Source organism: Equus asinus, chromosome 5 (assembly GCF_041296235.1).
Source record: "Equus asinus isolate D_3611 breed Donkey chromosome 5, EquAss-T2T_v2, whole genome shotgun sequence".
In the NCBI taxonomy this organism is placed as follows: domain Eukaryota; kingdom Metazoa; phylum Chordata; class Mammalia; order Perissodactyla; family Equidae; genus Equus; species Equus asinus.
The window spans coordinates 91,759,504-91,772,846 of record NC_091794.1 but is presented as its reverse complement, the minus strand read 5'-3'; positions in this window follow the sequence as shown (position 1 = coordinate 91,772,846).

Genomic DNA, 13,343 nt, shown 5'->3' with positions numbered 1-13,343 from the left:
GGCCGACCCCAATCATCCATAGTTTTATAAGGGTGTTGTGGGAATGGAGCACAGGATGTCAGGGGCAGGATCATCATCATTGTCATCATCATCTTCATCATCACCATCATCATCATCTTCATCATCACCATCATCATCTTCTTCATCATCATCATCATCATCATCACAGTCTTATGGGGTGTTATGGGAATGGAGCACAGGATGTCAGCAGCAGGATTGAAGGTTTAGCAGAGGAGATGACACCTGAGACTTAAAGAAGTGACGGTGTTTGCTGTGCAGGTGGTGGAAGGGCACTCATCCAAGGCAGAGGGACCACATGGGCAAGGCATGGAGGTAGGTGAGAGAGAGTGCAGCACCAGGACCCTGCAAATATCAGGGAGGCTAGAGTACAGAGTGCAGGAGGGGTGTGGCCAGAAGGGTGGACAGGTAGCCAGGGGCCAGATCAGAAAGGCATTTGGATGCCTGGCCAAGTGCCCAGCAGCGCCCGCTCCTCTCTCTATCCTCTGCTAACAGCCCCTCATTTCAGTCTCGTTTGCCTTTCCTGGCTCTCTGTGGTTCCGGTCAGGTTGCCAATCAACGACCTCCTTCCCTAGGTGGGAGTGAGCATGTGACCCAGAAGTGACCAATCACAGCAGCCTCGCCCGGGTGGCTGTTGTGATTGGTGCGGGGAGAGGCACAGGTGAAGCCAGGCCAACCAGAGCCCTTCTCTGCGGTTTTATGAATGGACTCTGGGCGGGACAGGCCTGTCTTTCCTCCAGGGTGCTGTAATCCTGGTGCTGTCTTCCGCCATGGCCTGTGGCCGTTTGGAAGAGAGGATGAGCGGGGCTTCTGACCTTGTGTTATGTAATGTAAATGGGTCTCCTACCCAGGTCTGAGTGTGGAGGCCGTGCTCCTAATAATAGTGGCCTGATTGCATCCTTACCTGAAGCAGGTGTCCCCCTGCCCGGCCGCCCCTGGCGCCTCCAGCCTCCTTCCGCTCAGCCCTCCTGCACTCCTTTCCCGACTCACCTTCAAGCAGAGGCTTTTCCTCAGCTGCGCTGGAGCCCTCCGACGCTTGGCCTTACTGGGGGAACGGGGCGCCTTCCCTGCCCATCACAGTTCTCGGGAAGCCGAGGCGCCTCTCAATGATTTATTAGGCAGACTTTCTCCATCAAAGGGCTTGAAATCCCGGAAAACTTTTCCCTGTGTCGCCTGCTGGGAGAGTCACAGGGTCCTGCCAATTTAGTGAGCCCGGGAGAGAAATGAGAGCCTGCCGCTCCCCAGGGGAGGCCTGGCTGGGCTGACCTGAAACAGAAGGGGAGGAGGGCTGACCTGCTTCGGGGCTGGCTACTTGGGGCTGGCCTCCTGGGGCTGCTCCCGGGGTGCTGGGTGAGGAGTCAGGGCGGGAGCAGCGGGGTCCGGGGGCTGGGGGCACTCCAGGTGGGTGGGCAGAGCTGTGCTAGGAGGCTGTCTGCGTGAGGGTGGAAATCCTCGCCCTTGGCTGTGTCCCTGGACTGAGGTCCCCATGGGAGGAGCCTTGGTCACCGAGGCTCGGGTCTCCCCCACCCGCTCTGATCTCCGTGACCCCCAGGATTTCATGACGGTCAGTCTATTTGAGTACAAGTCCATTAGCGTCCAGCTTTCACTGGGCTCAAGCCAACAGTCTCTGCGGGTCCGGCTCACAGAGACCCAGCGCTGGAGGGGCCTCAGGCGTCAGAGCGCGTGCTCCTCAGAGGGGCGGCTCCGCGCTGCTTAAACATTTCGGAAGAACCCCTCCCTTAGGGTAGCGCCCCATCTCTTTAGCACAGATCTCAGGTCTGTCACATGCAGGCCCCAGGGCACTTCCAGCCCCACTTCCGACCACAATAAACATTCCCCAACAGGATGTGACCTGCACCGCTCTGGGCCTTTGCTCCTGTCTCCTTGTCTGGATTCTCTTCCTCTCTCCACCTGGTGCATTCCAAGCATCCTCAGGAGTAGATCCGGGGTCCCCTCCTCCATGGAGCCTCCCCCGCCCCCTGAGGCAGGACTAGCTGCTCTGTCCTCCATCCTGTCATCAAGGTCTCAGCTCTAAGGTCCCATCTCAGAGAGACCGTCCTGTCCCCACAGTCCAAGGCTGTCGCTGTCCCTCCCCTGCCCAGAGCCAGACTTGAACATCCGCTGTGTTACTCTCTCCCAGCCCCTCCCCCACTGGAATAGTCTTGTGAAGCCGTGTCCACCTGCCCCTCCTGCCTCCCCCTCCAGTCGTCGCCTCCTGGGGCAGGACCTCGTTTCTCTGCTGCTGCACCCCCAGGCGCCACAGGCCAGTGCACAGTAGGGTGGCAGTGAGCCTGGGGGATGGGTGAACCTGACGCTGGCCTGTCTTGGACATCACACGTTCCCTCCTTGAGGACTGACCAGTGTCCTGAAGCGTTTGTGGCTTGTGGGCAGCACGTCCCCCGTCCCCTCCCCTCTGACCCCCTCACAGCCCTAGGGAGCTCAGAGCCCAGGCAGGAGGAGGCCCGGCCGCGCCATGTGTTAACGGCTCCTCTCTGGGCTCCTGAGAGCAGCCTCATCTTGAAAGTTTGGAGAAGGGGTGTGAAGGCCAGTCACATAGATAAATCACGTCTTTAAAACAGGCCAAACATGGATTTACACGACAGCCTGTGACAAACGCATCTTCAGGGGACGATCTGGCAGGAAACATCCTTTTTCCAAAGGGCACCACGGTCCTGGGAGCAATAACGAGGCCTCTTTAGGATTCTAATTATTCCCGGTGCTGACAGGCTGAAGAGCTGAGATCCGCCGCCCACTCAGCGCGCACATGTGCACCTGCCGTGTCTATTCCTGGGTCTCCCAGGTGAGCGTCCTGCTCCCAGGGGTGGCCTGACGTGTCCAGGGTCCGTCCTCGCGGTTCCTGCCTCCCTCCTGCTGACACACGACCTCAGAGGGAAGAGGGCGCGTCTGTTCTCTGCGAGCCCAGGGCCCGGACACAGCAGGTCCACAGTCGGCAGTGGGTCTGTTCTCCTGCAGCTCCGGGTCAGTAGGGAGGCTCAGTGTCTTCTGAATGTGGCTGATGGGCTCACGGGGCTGGGGGTGCAGTGGTTAGAGCCGGGCATGAGGCTGTGGCTCAGGAAAGGAGTAAGGGGCCCCCACTGTCCAAGCTGCAAGGGGCCTTAGTGGCAATGTGCCCAATGCCTTGACTGTCCCAATGGGGGAAAGGGGGCAGACGTGGGAACATTGAAAGCAGAATGACGCAGGGGCTGGCTTCTGGGAGAACTGTCAGTGCCGAGCTCTCCACGGTGGGGATGGGGCTCACCATGGGAGCACCTGCTGAGGGCCAGGCACAGCACCTGGCCCCCACATTGTCATCACTCAGGGCTCACACCAGCCGAGGAGGCAGCTGTCAGCCCATTTCCCAGATGAGGAAAGGAAGGCTCACAGAGGTTAAGTGACTTGCCCAGCATCCCACAGCTAATCCTCCTCCACTCAAAACTGGCCAATTGGGATAAGACACCTGAACCTCCTGGCTTTTGCACCAGCCAGACACCCCCCAACCCCACCACTTCCTGTCCCCCAGGGCTGCAGGGTAGAGGGAAGGATGCAGGGCAGGACCAGGGACATTTGCTGGGGTCTGAGATGCAGATCTGGGTTCTGTTCATTAGGAGGTGATGGAGGACCAGTTGCTGCAGCTGGAGAGAGCTGCAGCCACGGCAGAGGGGCCGCCCACTGGAGCTTGGGCCGCAGGAGGGAGATGCACCACTGCCGACCGACGATCAGCAGCAGGAGCTGGGGAACCAACACCTGACCTCTCCCCTCCCGTCCCCTGTCTCCTCTGCTGCCTCCAGGCCCCAACAGAAGCTGGGGGCCCAGGAGGCACAGGGGCCTGTTGATGCCTCCCCTGCAGGTCAGTCTCCAGGGCACAGAGCAGGGGAGATGGGGAGGGTGGGTCTGGAGGGACACATGGAGATGGCAGCACATGTGGCCCCAAAGACCTAGCCAGATCTGCCCCTGCCTGTCCCTCAGACCTCATATCCTGCCCTCTGCCCCTCACTCACTGTTTCCACCACATGGACCCTTGTTCAGTTTCTCAAATACATGAACTCATCCCTGCCTCAGGGCCTTTGCACTTGCTCTTTCCTCTCCCTGGGAGGCTCTTCTTCCTCATCCTCTCATGGCATTGAAGTCTCAGCACAAATGTCACCTCCTCCAAGGGACTGTCCTACCATCTCTTCTATCACATGGCCCTGCTTTACATGCATCACAGCACGTATCACTATCTGACATTTGCTGTTTCACTTCTTTGTACAGCTGGAGCATCAGTGCCAAGAGGTCAAGATAAGGTCTCTCCTGCTCCCTGCCATATCCTCAGCACCAAGGCCAGCGTCTGCATAGCCTACGTGATTAATGAGTGCTTGTTGAATGACTGTCTAATAACAAGGCAGGAGAGAGTAGTGGTAAGAACACAGGCTGCAGTGACATGGTCTGTGTTTGAAGCCCATCTTTGCCATTTTCTCAGCTGTGTGACTTGGTGAAGTTGTTCAGTTTAATATATTTACCTTTTCTCTTCCTCTGCCCTCATTCCCTCCCTCTCTCCCTCTCTCCCAGCCCCCAAAGCAGTTTCTGAGCTATTCCTTCATTCCAGGCCCTATCCTGGGCACTGGGGGCTAAGATGCTGCTCCTGACCTCGTGGCTTCCAGCCTCCCAGACTAGGGGGACGCTCACCACGGGGTGCTAAGAGCTGCAAGAGGGATGAGAGGGGGGAGGCCCTGACGAGCCCACTGGATGTCTGCCGCAGGCGGTCAGGACGGCTTTTGTCCCCTGAGCTGAGTTCTGAAAGATACCTAAGAGCATCTCAGGGGAGGTTGAGGAAACAGCGTTCTGGGCAGAGGGAGCAGTGTGTGTCCAAGTCCCAAGTGTTCTTGCAACTTCAGACGGGGGAGGGAGGTGGCAGTGGGTGAAGCTAGAGACACGGTGTGGCAGATCGGACGTGCCCACAAACCCCCCACCCCAGACACGTGCCCTTCACTCTGCAGCACTGCTGTTCCTCTGATTAGGAGGGCGAATCTGTTTCTCCACCTTGAATCTGGGCCAGTTCCTGTGACCTGCTTTGGCCACAATGACATTCACAACATGATACAAGCAGGGACTTGAAAAATGCTGTGCCTGGGGCCAGCCCTTTCCTGCTGCTGGGACACCTGTGACTGTCACCACTGGACAAGCTCAGCTGGCCTTCTGGAGGATGAGAGACCATGTGGACAGATGCCCCAGCCATCTCAGCTGTTCCCTTTGGAGCCCAAACAGGTGACCGAGGCCATCCGAAACCATCCTGCCCCAGTCAAGCCAGCTTGGACTGGAAGAACTGCCTACCTCACCAACAGAACCATCAGAAATACACACATTTGTGTTTTAAGCTCCAAATTTTAGGATGGTTTGTTATGCAGCAAAAGCTAACTGAGACACATGAGAAGGAGTCCAACTGAGGAGGGGAACTGCCTTCTGTGCCAGGTCGGGGAGTCTGGACTTCATTATAGTGACTCTCCTGCAGGCTCGGGAACATGATCGCCTGGGTTCGGACCCCGGCTCTGCCACTTTCCAGCTGGGGGACCTTGGGAAGGTCATTTGACCTTTCTGTGCCTCGGTCTTCTCATCTGCTAAATGGGAGCAACAAACGGTGACTAGAACATGGCAAGTGCTCGGGAAACATTGGCTGCTGATGCTTGACCTCACGTTGCAGTTGCCGATGGCTGCATCTGCCGACTCTGGGGTTCTGGCCTGTGTCAGCTGACTCAGACCCCCAGGACCGGATGAGGTACTAAATGTGACCCCTAACCATCTGGTGTGTGTTGTTGCCAGGCCACCTGTGAGTCTCATGGAGTGCCTGCTCCTGACCCTCCAGCCCGTTCGGGCCTGTCCAGATGTTCTGCTGGGGCAGAGTCTCCTCTGCCTCTTAGAGCTGGGACCCATCTTGTTCTCAAATAAACATGTGCGGCACCCACAGGCTCTGGGGAGGGCATCATTCCACACACACATGAGGGAGGAGCCTTATTGTTAGTTGTTTCTCTGAACACCTAGAGGCCTTTGGGTAACGGCTGCATTTAAATGGAGCATCAGAGTAATTAGAGACGACACCAGTGTTTCTGCATCAGGCTGTCTGGCTTTATGTGAAGTTATTAAGGCACCGAGCCAGCTCCAGCAATGGGGCCGCCTGGGCTGCTCTCAGACGGGGGCATGGAGACACTTCGCCTCAGCTTCCCCCAGCTTAGAGCATGGGGCTCTCAGGGATGGTGGCACTAAGAAAGGGGTTTGGGGGAGGGTCAGTGACCCTAAAGGGGAAGAGGAATTGGGGGATGTAGGATGTAGCAATTGGAGGGTGTGATTGGCTCATTTCATCCTTACAACTCAACTATGAGGAAAATTGTATTATTTCCCTCCTGTTACAGATCAGGAAACCAAGGCTTCTTGGAGAAGTGAGACAACTTATCCAAGGTCGCTAGGCCAGTACGTGATCATTGCAGCAGTTCTGACCAGAGCCAGCTGGCCCAGGCACTGTGAGAGGCCCCTCCCCACCCATGATCTGTTTTAACCCTCCCCACAGCCCTGAAACGCATTACAACTCTCTGTTGATAAATGAAGAAACGAGGCTCAGGGTCATAGAGCTCAGAAGGGCTCAAGGTTTGAGCCTACGTGTCTCTGACCCCAAAGTCTATGTAACAAATGTTCCCCACATATCTTTATTCTTCCTTAAACCCACTGGGGAGAACAGCAGACCTGTTTTGGTAACAAGATTATAGCCTCACCCCTTGGAGGCCCAGAGCAGGCTGGAAGGACCCACGCCTAATCTGGCCTTGGGTACCTTGGGCCTGGGGGAGTCCGAAGTGTCCAGGTCAAGTTTTCCAGAGCAGGAGGCCCAGTGGGGATTCGCAGCTGAAAGCTATGGGTTCTTAAATGCTGTGCATTTCCCTGAATTGCTGGTGTGTGTAGACATCCTGAGCCCCCAGGTTGAGTTGCGGCCCAGTCATAATAACGATATAAATAACAACAACAGTGATAGCTACTTCCTTAAGTGCCTAATGTGAGAGGATGCACATCATAGAGCACAGCTGCACTTCTCATTGTCAGGGTCATCTGGAAAAAGGGCAGCATTTCCCCAACACCCTGGAGGAGGAAACAATGCTGCCCCCTGTGTGAGAACTATCGGCCACCTGACCCCTGGATAAGTGGAACCCATGCATGACCTCTGGGGGCACCAGAGCCAGGAAGCCCTGGGTGGGGTGGAGAGGACAGGCTACGGGGAAGCCTGGCCAGGTTGGAATCCTGGATGTACCGTTGACCAGCCATGTGGCCTTGGGGAAGTAACCCACCTCTTGCCCCTCAGTTTCCTTACCTGTGAAATGGGGACAATAATGGTCCTCTGTGAGGGTGTGAGGATAAAATGGGTTAATATAAGTAAAGTGCTATGAATAGGGCCTGGCATACATGAGTGCTCAGTAGCTTAGTAAATGTTAGCAAGAGCTCTGCTTCCAGCCAAGATGGAACAGGAGCCACACTTACCTGCCTGCCTAAAACAACAAAAAACAAGACAAAATACATGAACAAAAGTTGCCAAGACATTAGTTACCAACAAACAAAGGATAGTGATGCCTAAGAGTTGGGAAACAGCCCTGTCATTTTCCCAGCTCGTTGCCTGGAGAGAGGTTACAGGTCAGTGGTCAGAGAGGGGGAATCCAGGTAGAACTGGGTTGTCTTCCTGAGTTGAGGAGACTGAGCTGGAAGGTGGGGAAAATGAGGCAGCTTGAGTTTGCAGGGCACAGTAGAGATGAGAGAACTGCACAGAGAGATGACACTGAGATTTGTGCAGGGTCCACTCAAGTCTTGATGTGCAAGGAACTACCTGAGGCTGGGGGAACACAGCCAAAGGATTTGAAGGAGCCATCCTGAAACTTAAACAGCTCCTACTCCCACCAGAGTGGAAAACCAAATCAGTCATGGGGCCTTGGATGGAATATTCAGAAGGGCCTTGCTTCAGTAAAGGGAAAATTGGTCCTAGCCTAAATGCTGCCCTGTTGGTGTTTAACAAAGCTTAAGGGCAAGATTTGAAAGGCTTGTGTCCATGTTACTTAACTGTGTCCCAGAACAAAGTTTATGAGTACTTATAAGGGTACAAAAATATCAAGTAACCCCAAAGACAAAATTCAAAATGACTAGCATTCAATCAAAAATCTCCAGGCAAGCAAAGAAGCAGGAAAATATGACCTATAGTGAATATAAAAATCAGCCAATTGAAACTGACTTAGAACTGACACAAATGATATAATTAGCAGAAAAGAACAGTAAAACCAGTTATTATAACATTATTTCATATGTTCAAAAATGTAGGAGAAAGATTAGAAATGATAAATAGAGCCAAGGAAGATATACAAAAGACAAAACTTAAACTTCTAGAGATGAAAGTAACAAGGTGCGAGATGAAAACTACACTAGATGGTTGTAATGACAGATTAGACATTGCCGGAAAAAAGAATGGCTAACCTGATGACATAGAAATACAAATTATCCAAAGTGAAACACAACAGAGAAAAAGAACGATATTAAGAAAATGGATAGCATCGGTGGGCTGTGGGACAACTTCAAGCTGCCTATTATATGTGTTGTCAGAGTCCCTGAAAGTGGTGATGGTGTGAAAAAAGTATTTGAAGAATTAATGGCCAATTTTTCCCCAAATTTGATGACTACTATAAATCCATAGATCCAAGAAGCTCAACAAACTTCGAGCAAAAGAAACACAAAGAAAATTATACCAAGGCACAGCATACTCCAGATTTCTCATCAAAAACCATGTAAACCAGGTGGGAGTGGAGCAATATCTTTAAAGTATTGAAAGGGAAAAAACAAAACAGTCATCCTAGAATTCTATAGACAGTGAAAATATTTTGCACCAATAAAGGCAAATTAAAGATGTTTTCAGATATAAAAAAGCTGAAAGAATTCATCCCTAGATGATATACACTACAAGAAATGTTAAAGGCAGGCAGAAGGAAAATGACAACAGATGGAAATGTGGATCTAGACATCTAGGAATAAAGAGCTCTGAATATGATAACTATGTGGGTAAATATAAAAGACATTTTTTTCTCATTATTTAAATCTCTTTAAAGGCTAATTGACTATTTACTACCTATTATGCAGAAGTAAAAGTGTGCCCACTCTAGCACAAAGACTGGGAGGGGCTGTTGTCAGGTTCTTATTCTAAATGTGAATGGCACAACATCACTTGAAAGTAGGCCACGGTAAGTTAAAAACGTACACCATGAATCCTAACACAAAGACCAAAATGACAAAGCAAAGAGCCATGACTGAGAAGCCAACAAAGGACATAAAATGGAATCATAAAAATTTTAACCAATCCAAAAGAAGGCAGAAAAGGGGGAGAAGGGAATAAAAAACAGATGGAAGAAATAGAAAATAAATACCAAGATGATCCATCTAAACCAAACCATATCAGTAACTACATTAAATATAACTAATTAGAGGGCAGAGATTGTCATATGGGGCACAAAGAAAGACCCAGCTATAAGCAGCCCACGAGAAACATATTTTAAACATAAAGACAGAAATAGGATAAAAGCAACTGATGGAAAATTATCTGCCATGTGACGGTAATCAAAAGAAAGCTGAAGTGGGGATAGCAATAACACATGAAGTAGATTTCAATACAAACAACATTATCAGGGATAAAGAGGGCTGTTTCATAATGATAAAGGTATCGATTCAATGAGAGGACATGCCAATCATTACTGTTATGAACCTAATAACAGATATTCAAAATACATAATGAAACTTCAAGGGGAAACAAAAAAAAATCACAATTGGATGGAGATTGCAATGCCCCTCTCTCAATAACTGAGAGGACAAATACAAAATTAGTAAGCATATAAAAGACTTGGACAACGCCATCAGCAAACTTAACCTAATTGGCATTTATAGAGCATTCTACCTAGAAAGAGCAGGGCGCACAGAACATTTACCACGATAGGTAATACTCTGGGCTCAAAATACTCAGTCTCAAAAATTTTAAAAGGATTCAAGTCATGACGTATGTTCTCTGATCACAATGGAATTAAACTTGAAATCAAGAATAGAAAGATATCTGGAAAATATCCCAGTATTTGGAAAGTAAGTACCACATTTCTAAATAATCCATGGTGCAAAGAAGAAATCCAAAGGAAAATAATGAAGTGTCTTGTACCGAATGAAAATTAAAACACAACATATAAAAATTTGCGACATGTTGCTAAAACAGAAATTAGAGGGAAATAGTACACAGATGTTCAGAGCAGTTTTTTGTTTGTGATAGTTCCAACTGGAGACAACCCAAATGTTCATCAACAGGGTCATCAATGGGTAAACAAATTCTTTCTACGCAAGGGAAATTTGTTGTTAGTGTCTTTGAGTTGATTCCAACTCCTAGTGATCCTGTGGACAGCAGAGCGGAGCCCTGCCAGGTCTTTTTGCTCCATCCTCTCACCTTCCGCCGCTGTATCAGACAATGCTCCACTGCTATTCATAATAATGAATATTGATAATAATAATGAATAATGAATAATGAATTCATAATGGCCAATTTTTAAGAGGTGGGTGGCCAGGTCCTTTTTCCTAGCCTGTCCGAGTCTGGAAGCTCCGCTGAAACCTGTCCACCGTGGGTGACCCTGCTGGTATGTGAAATACCGGTAGCATAGCTTTCAGCATCACAGCAACACGCAGCCACCACAGCGTGACAACCGACAGACGGGTGGTGTGGTTCCTGACTGGGAAATGAACCCGGGCTGTGGCGATCTCAACCACTGGACCACCAGGGCTGGCTAAGGGAAAACTACTCATAAATAAAAAAGAATGAACTATTGATACGTACAACAACATGAACAAATCTCAAAATAATTATGCTGAGCGAAAGAAGCCAGACAGAAACATTACATGTGGTATGGTTCCTTTTATATAAAATTCCGGGAAATGCAAACCAGTCTGTAGTGATAAAAAGCAGATGGCTGGTTGCCGGCGGACAGAGTGGGGTGAGCATGGGTTGTAGGTCAGGATTACAAAGGGGGACGAGGAAACTTTTGGGGGTGATGAAGATGTCCATCATTTTGATTGTAGTGATGGCTTCACAGATGTACACATATGTCAAAACTTATCAAATTTTACATTCAATATGTGCAGTTATTATATGCCAATTATACCTCAATAAGTCTACTAAAAATAAGTCTTGGCTATTATTAATATTTTGTCTTTGGCCTAGTACTAAGAATTTTTATACTTTTTGGGTTTTGTTTTTTATTTTTAAATAAAATATGAGGCAGTTTACATTATTACCCCTATTTTATGAATAAAGACGTTTATGCATAGTGGATTAACTAGTGTAATGTCACATGGAGGGCAGGTGACAGAGCTAGCATCCTGTTCTAAGTCAACTGCACTCCAGAAACATGGCAGCTGAGATCTGAGATACAGATTCCAAATCCTATCCTGGTAACTATTTTTATTATTTTTCTTTGGTGAGGAAGGTTGGCCCTGAGCTAATATCTGTGCCCATCTTCCTCTATTTTGTATGTGGGACACCGCCACAGCGGGGCTTGATGAGCAGTATGTAGGTCTGCACCCAGGATCTGAACCCCCGAACCCCAGGCCACTGAAGTGGAGCTTGCGAACTTAACCGCTACGCCACTGGGCCGGCCCTGATCCTGGTAACTATTATTGACCCAAATCACAGTGACATTTGCAGCGAGCCTTGGAAAGTAAAGAGATTTCCTGAGAAACTGTGTGGTGGGGCTGAGAGCAGAAGCTTAGTGTTTTTAGAGGTGCTGGTTAAAACCTCAAGCTGTGCATCTGAATGGAAGGGGAACAAACATCTGTTGCCATGTACCACGTGTCACTTAGCCATTCCAAGGCTGCTGAGAAGGGAGAGGTTTTATCGCCATTTCACAGAGAGGTCAGGTCGCTCAGGGTCCCAGAGCCAGCGGTTGGTGGAGCGGGATTCATTCCCAGTCCTGCCCCTCCTGAGTGTGCCCTTCCTGCGCCTCTCCCTTGCCCCAGCTTCCCTTGCTGTGACCCTGCCTGCGAGGCCCCCCGCACCTCCGAGCCTCCGGAATTTTCCATCCTGAGCTTTCCCGATTCCCAGAATTCTGCCATGAGGGAGGGACTCCAAAGGCAGGCAGAGGGGCTTCCAGCCAGAGGGACTGCTACGCAAAGAGGCACAACAGAAGAACCCACCCGCCCCGGCTCGGCTCAGCTCTCATGGAGGTTTTGACCTTCACCGAGTTCTTGAATTTCTTTGGGCCTCAGTCTCTCATCTGTGAAATGGGGCAATCACAGCAACCTCAGGTGCTGCTTAGGAGGCTCAGAGCTCCATGCAGATTACACTCCAGTCCCTCGGACGTCCCTGGCGGCAGCGCCTCATCCTCGAAGAACAGGCATCCTGAGCCATCCTCCTCTCTCCCCACCGCCTGCCGAAACTTTCTTTAAGAACCACAGAAGAAAACTTGTTTACCCAGGGCTTTGGGGCTGAGAACACAGGCAGATGGCACGGAATTAGCAGCTCGGCACATCCAGAAGGTTCCAAACACGATCAGCTCGGAGCAGCCCAGAACTTCTCCCCTCCCCAGCCGGGGTGGGAGCAGCACTGGGGGCCCTTTCCGGGGTCGGTGCTCCTCCCTCCTGCCCTCCTGACCCCAGGTTCTCCTCAGCCAGAGGCCCAGAGAGAGGACTCGGGGCCCAGTGGCCTCAGGAAGAGGAGCAAGGTGACGGGAGTCGTGCATTGCCGCCACAGAGGGGCAGAGACGGCCACTGGCCACCGGTCACACTCCGTTCCACAGGGCAGGGCTGGTGCGGGGGCGACCCAGCCTGGGACATTTCCCAGACCCCCCAGCCGGGCTCCTCCAAGGGCGCAATGAACGGACGCAACTGATGCTCTGGGGGAGGCAGCGGACGGCTCATCAAGTCTTCTTTATACATCCAGGACTGATGGTCCCAGCGGGACCTCTGCCGCTTGAGAGGGTGGGGACAGCTCTCAGGGAAGTGGAGAGAGCTGGCGGGGGCAAGGAAGGAGAAAAGACCAAGTTCATTTATCTGCTTGCTCCCTGCACAAACACTACGCAGCGCCTCCTGTGTGCGGGGCGCTGTTTCTCCAGGTGTGGGATGCCGGGCTACGGGGCAGGGTCAGGACTCGTTGAGCTACGATCAGAATCAACTCCCACCGGCTTAGCTGGAAAAGAAAATGTATTCGCTCAGGAAGTCAGGGGGCTCCTGGCTCCAGGCCCCTCTTGACCTGGGGCTCAAACAATCACAACTTCTCTGTGCTGGGCGGCCCTCCAGCCCGGGAAGACAGCAGG